The 5,898-nt window shown below is 33.4% G+C and overlaps 1 long non-coding RNA gene across 2 annotated transcripts in view; it reads right to left on the bottom strand.

The window, feature by feature from the left end:
• LOC118182208 (uncharacterized) overlaps positions 1-5,898 on the bottom strand; it is a 244,269-nt gene that overhangs the window by 120,304 nt on the left and 118,067 nt on the right. The gene's annotated exons all lie outside the window — the stretch shown is intronic.

Here is a 5,898-nt window from a genome sequence, read left to right as displayed (position 1 = left end):
TTTAATATTATTTGCTCATTATTTAACATTATGTAATCTAATCGCCACGTCTTAAAATGTATATACAACTTTAAAATTGGATTTATTCTCTACTTTTTAATTCTCCCTTGCTCATTTCCATGGTGTTAATACCGTAGCGAGTTTCAATCTTAGCTTATTCGATTCGTTAGATAATTGGGAAGTCTAGAAAACTGGTATTCTAGTCATTCCTAGTCCAGAAAACTCGTTTGACTGGGAAAAAACAGTTATTCTGGACACTCGTAGTTCAGCAAACTCTCCAGAACTGAGGGCATTGTAAGGCATTATTAGTAGTTCAGTTTCTCTCTTTTAATTTCTTCTACTTTCAACATTTCCATTTCGTGTCCTCTAGCTTCAGAAAAATTAACTTTACTGTGAAAGTTAGCAACTTAAATTACGACTTAAATAAATAAAAAAAACTGGGAAGAATCTTGAGTATTAGTTGACTTAACTGACTGACTTAATTTAATAAGGGAACGCTTAATGTTTAGCAGTCCCCTAATTATTCTCTGTTCATTAAAATTATGATTCATATCTGTGAGAGAAATACCTAAATGTTTTAAGATGCAAAGATCCGGAAGAATTAAATTCTCTGAGGGCAATTTAATTTAAATTGACATTACGCCGTTACAGAAATTTAAATAGGGAAGTGGAAGTTAGGTGCTGACCAACCTTGTGTTAACAGAGTTTCAGCATTGTTATTCTACCTATAAGAATTTGCTCGTTTTCTTTTACTACGTACCGTAATAATATATGTTTGCTGATATAATATGATACAATGGGAATGTATATAACAGATTAACTTGTTTTGTTTAGTGTAGTTGCGATTATTTAAGAGCGTTGGTCTAAAGCAATGATTGGTAGAAATGGATTAAAAGTAAAATGTAAGTAGTAATTGGTAAAGAACCGGTTTACCTCTTTCAGTATTGGAGCTAGGTATATGTTTTCTTTACACTGGCGTGGTAAGGACATTTTAATTTTAAAGAGTGATCTTCAACAATTCTTATCCTCATGGATATTTTAGGATGCATACACTGAAGTGACAAAAGTCATGGGATACCTCCTAATATTTTGTTGGTCCTCCTTTTGGCCGCCGAAGTGCAGCAACTCGACGTGGCATGGACTCAACAAGTCGTTGGCAGTCCCCTGCAGGAATATTGAGCCATGCTGCCTCTATAGACGTCATAATTGTGAAAGTGTTGACGGTGCAGGGTTTTGGGCACGAACTGACCTCTCGATGATGTCCCATAAATGTTCGATGGGATTCGTGTCGGGCGATCTAGGTGGTCATATCATTCGCTGGAATTGTCCAGAATGTTCTTCTAACCAATCGCGAACTATTGTGGCCTGGTGACATGGCTCATTGTCATCCATAAAAATCCCATCGTTGTTTGAGTACGTGAAGTCCATGAATGGCTGTAAGTGATTTCCGAGTAGCTGAAGGTATCCATTTTCAGTCAATGATCGGTTCAGTTGCACCAGAGGACCCAGTCCATGCCATGTAAAAACAGTCCAGACCATTATGGAACCACCACCAGCTTGAACAGTGCCTTGTTGGCAACTTGGGTCCATGGCTTCGTGGGGTCTGCGCCACACTCGAACCCTACCATCAGCTCTTACCAACTTAAATCGTGACTCATCTGACCAAGCCACGGTTTTCCATTCGTTTAGGGACCAACCGATATGCTCACGAGCCCACGAGAGTCGCTGTAGGCGATGTCGTGTTGTCAGTAAAGGCACTCGAGTCGGTCTTCTGCTGGCATAGCCCAAGGAAGACAAATTTCGCCGCACTGTCCTATCGGACACGTTCCTCGTAAGTCCCACATTGATTTCTGCGGTTATTTGACGCAGTGTTGCTTGTCTGTGAACATTGACAACTCTACGCAGAAGTCGCTGGTCTCGGTCGTTAAGTGCAGGTGGTCGGCCACTGCGCTGTCCATGGTGGGATGTTATGCCTGAAATTAGATACTCTCGGCACTCGGAATGTTGAATTCCCTAACGATATCCGAAATGGAATGACCCATGCGTCTAGCTCCAACTACCATTTCGCGTTCAAAGTCTGTTAATTCTCGTCGTGCGGCCATAATCACGTCAAAGCCTCTTCACATGAATAACTTGAACACAAATGAAAGCCCTGCCAAAGCACTTCGCATTTATACATTTTCTACGCGATACTACTGCCATCTGTATATTTGCGTATTGCTATCCCATGACTTTTGTCACTTCAGTGTATGTATCATACGTACGACAACCATAACACTGATAATAAATAAAATGTGTAAAAATGAATCATGATATTCCGTGATATCAAGAAATAGAAAAAAAAACAATACGGTGAATTCTTCATAATATTTAGTTTAATATCTTGAGAAGGGATACAGTATAATAGTAGTAAAATAGATTATAATAGTAGTAATATATTTTATCATTCGTGTTACGTAAAATTTTGTGGTAGTCCTCTGAATATTCTGTAGTTACATTTAGTACTTAAATATATACAGACGAAAACAAATGAGTATTACCTACCTTACAGGGTATTTATTAATAATTAAACCTGGATAAATAAACAGTATTTCAACTTATTTCATAGTCAAACATATTCACTATTAAATTGTGAATACATATTTCACTATTTGTTGAACCTTGGTCCAATATTTTTGAATTTCAGGACACTATCTTAAGTTATGCAAATGAAGGTTAATGTAAAATAACTTTGCTTCCAATTTTCATGTATTCCAATTTTGCTGTAAATTTTACGAAATTTTTAGCATTTTTTTAACTTAAATAAGCATCCAACCTAGCTTACAGAAAACGTCTCATTTTTATTACTTAAACGTTATTCTTAAATTTCCTTTCAGTTTAAATATGTTTTTCTCTTTTTTATGGCGTAATTCAAGCTCCTTTTAATTCCTTTCTCATTTTACGGCCCATAAAAGATTTCGAAAGGCAATAGTTTGGGAATAAATTTAATAAAATGCTTTAAGGTTATTGCAGTGCTATGTGACTTATTGTTAAAGTGCAGGAAATGTAATATTTTAATTTAATGTATTATGTTTTAAATTTCTTCCTTTTCTTGAAAAAGAATTTCTTAGCTAAGGAATATTCAATTTCACCTTTAGCTTGTTATTTATATCTTGGAATTTATTTTTAAACCCTGGACAAGTGTAATATTTTCTTAAGAATTTTTTTGAGTTATGGTCTTCTACTTTATAACTTTTTTAAAAGCTTATAAAACATAAAATATTGCAAGAAAAGAAATTTTTAAGACGAAATAAATATTATAACTTAATTTTGCGTAGAATTACACAAAAGGATGAGTTCTTGTCCTGCCTATCAGAAAGTAATGCCCAAATGTTGCTTAAAATGCTCCCGAATGTAGATTAAAACAGCATAAATATAGAGAAAAACTCAACCCACTCTTCAACTGTGAACTTCTGCAAGAAAAGTTTCAAGTTTTGATAAATGCCTCTGCCCCAGTATTCAAAAGCAGCAAACGTCTGAACTGAGGATTCCTGGCGCCGGGCAAAATTTTTAAAACCCGAGTAAATCTGTTACTTTTCACACCTCGAGTGTTAGCCTATACTGGAGTTAATGTGTCGAGAAAAGTCATTAAGCGTTAGGACGGAGGGGGAGATAGCTTGGGATGGGAGGCGCAGGGAATACGCCATACTTTCGCAAAGACCGAGTGTTTCGCGTCTTTCTTAAAATCATAGGCATCATTAGGAAATAAGTGTCATCTCAGCATTGGTGAGTTTAACATAGCAAACATTAATGTAGCGTTCATTTGTTCGTGGGCGAGTGTTACCAGAACACTTTTATGCATAAATTTCTCTGTGTCTGAATTAATTCAAAATATTTCTTGGATTTGAAGTATTTTAATTGTAGCAAAGGTGTCTCTAGTGCACGGGAGCAAATGCCAGGCATTCTCTCGCAATAAAGATTGGTGATGTTTGATGAAATTTTGAAAATGCTTTCCGTATTTAGAGTGGAGAATGCAATGGATTGTGTATGATTAAATGCAGCTAAAGTTTTCGTTATGGAAGTATGTTGCTTCCTTCTGATTAAAAATACACCTAATACAAATTTGAATCTAAACTACAAAAATAAAGCCAGTTTATATTATTATATAAAAATGGGGAGGGAAGATTCAGACTGAATTCAAAACAACAGACTTATTCTATACTAAGTGGCGGCCAATTTATATGCCCTCGATCTTCAATTCAAGGGATCTTTGGGCGATGGGTCACAGAATATGTAGTTCTTAACAAATATGCATGAATATATCCTGGAATAGTAAAAATCAGTTACTTTCGAGTTTCCTCTGGTATTAATACCATGCATTTTTTGTATAAAGATAGCTCTAAAATTGTAAGAAGTAGGAAAATGTACACCTATTCAAAAATTCAATCAGTTATAGAAATAAATTCTATTAACTTAGAAAAGATTTCTCGAGTTCATTCGACTCAAGAACTACCAGTTGGCCATTACTGCTATAGATATGAGCATCAAACATTTCAGTTTAAGGGATGAACAATTTAAGTGCCCTACGAAAATCTTCAGTGTACATACATGTACACTAGTAACTAGCAGTTATGTATTCAGTATTCTAGATCACTTTATTAAAGGAGGCTTGGTACCCCCATATCGACGAAATTACTGATTTTCTAGTTTTTTGCTAAAAACTTCATACACTTACTATACTGTGAAGAAATTTTGAAACGATCCGATGACACTAAATGGTATAAAAAGGCTTTTAAAAATTTTGACAACCCTTTAATTGCCACACCCTCATCAGTGTTGATTTTCTTTTACTTCTTAATTGTCTCAGTAATTTATAAAAATTCAGCGTAAAACAAGAGGAATGTAATTAGATGAGTGGGCAACTATCAGCTAACTTTATTTATACGCTTAAACTGGTTGATTTTAAATACTATGTGAAGTACGAAAACACTTTTTATTTCACTTTTGAGCCTATAGGTTCTTCTTTTTACATTGTTCAGCAAATATTTTGATATGTATATCAGTCAATTTTGTGAATGTTCTTCACAAATAGAATGCTGACAGACATGAACAGAAAGAGATGGCATAATGAAAGTGATCAGGTTCTTGACTGTGGCATTATTGAAAATCGTGCTGAAACAAATATTAAACTCCTTAATTAATTAAATTACCACTAAATTAATAAAAAATGCAATTTATGTGCGAAAACAGATTGCCAAGAGAAAAGAAGAAATCACTTATGCTGCTGGGTAAATTTAAATAAAAAGTTTTATGTCTGTTTAAATTTCAAAACTTACTTTTTGATAAATAAATAAAACAATACATTAATATTATTAATATTGATTATAAATGTTTCAGAGAAGATATTTTAATTAATTCCTATATTCAAATAATTTTGAAAGTGTTTGACAGAGCAAAAGATGTAAAGTAAAGTTCTATTTGCATTTTATAACTTTTTTTGCAATATTTCCGGTCAGATGAGGTTTTAAATAAAAGTTTGTAATTTATTTTTGTATTCATATATTGAATGGAAATAGATTTTATTTGAGATATCTTTGTGTTGAAATTCAGTAAGAAAACTTTTTAATAAATTTGAAATCATTTAATAACCCTTTAGAGAGTTTTCATTCTTTAAATTGAGTTTTTCTAATTTGCATTTTTTCTAAAGTCCTACAACTTACACAGATATAGGCTAAATTATTTATTTTTTTTTTTGCTTGTTTATTATAATATAGTTAATAGAGCCAAGGATGTCTGTTTCAAACAATGATTTTCATATAAATATGTTTTTTTATTTTTCTCAGACGCTAATTCATTAATTACTAAATCGATATTTAAAGTTATTAAGAATATTCTAATAAACATAATAAAAAAGATTGT

This window comes from Stegodyphus dumicola, chromosome X2 (genome assembly GCF_044657685.1).
Source record: "Stegodyphus dumicola isolate Sdum_Otavi_A_Nest chromosome X2, ASM4465768v1".
In the NCBI taxonomy this organism is placed as follows: Eukaryota; Metazoa; Arthropoda; class Arachnida; order Araneae; family Eresidae; genus Stegodyphus; species Stegodyphus dumicola.
This window is presented reverse-complemented; position numbering and strand designations above follow the sequence as displayed.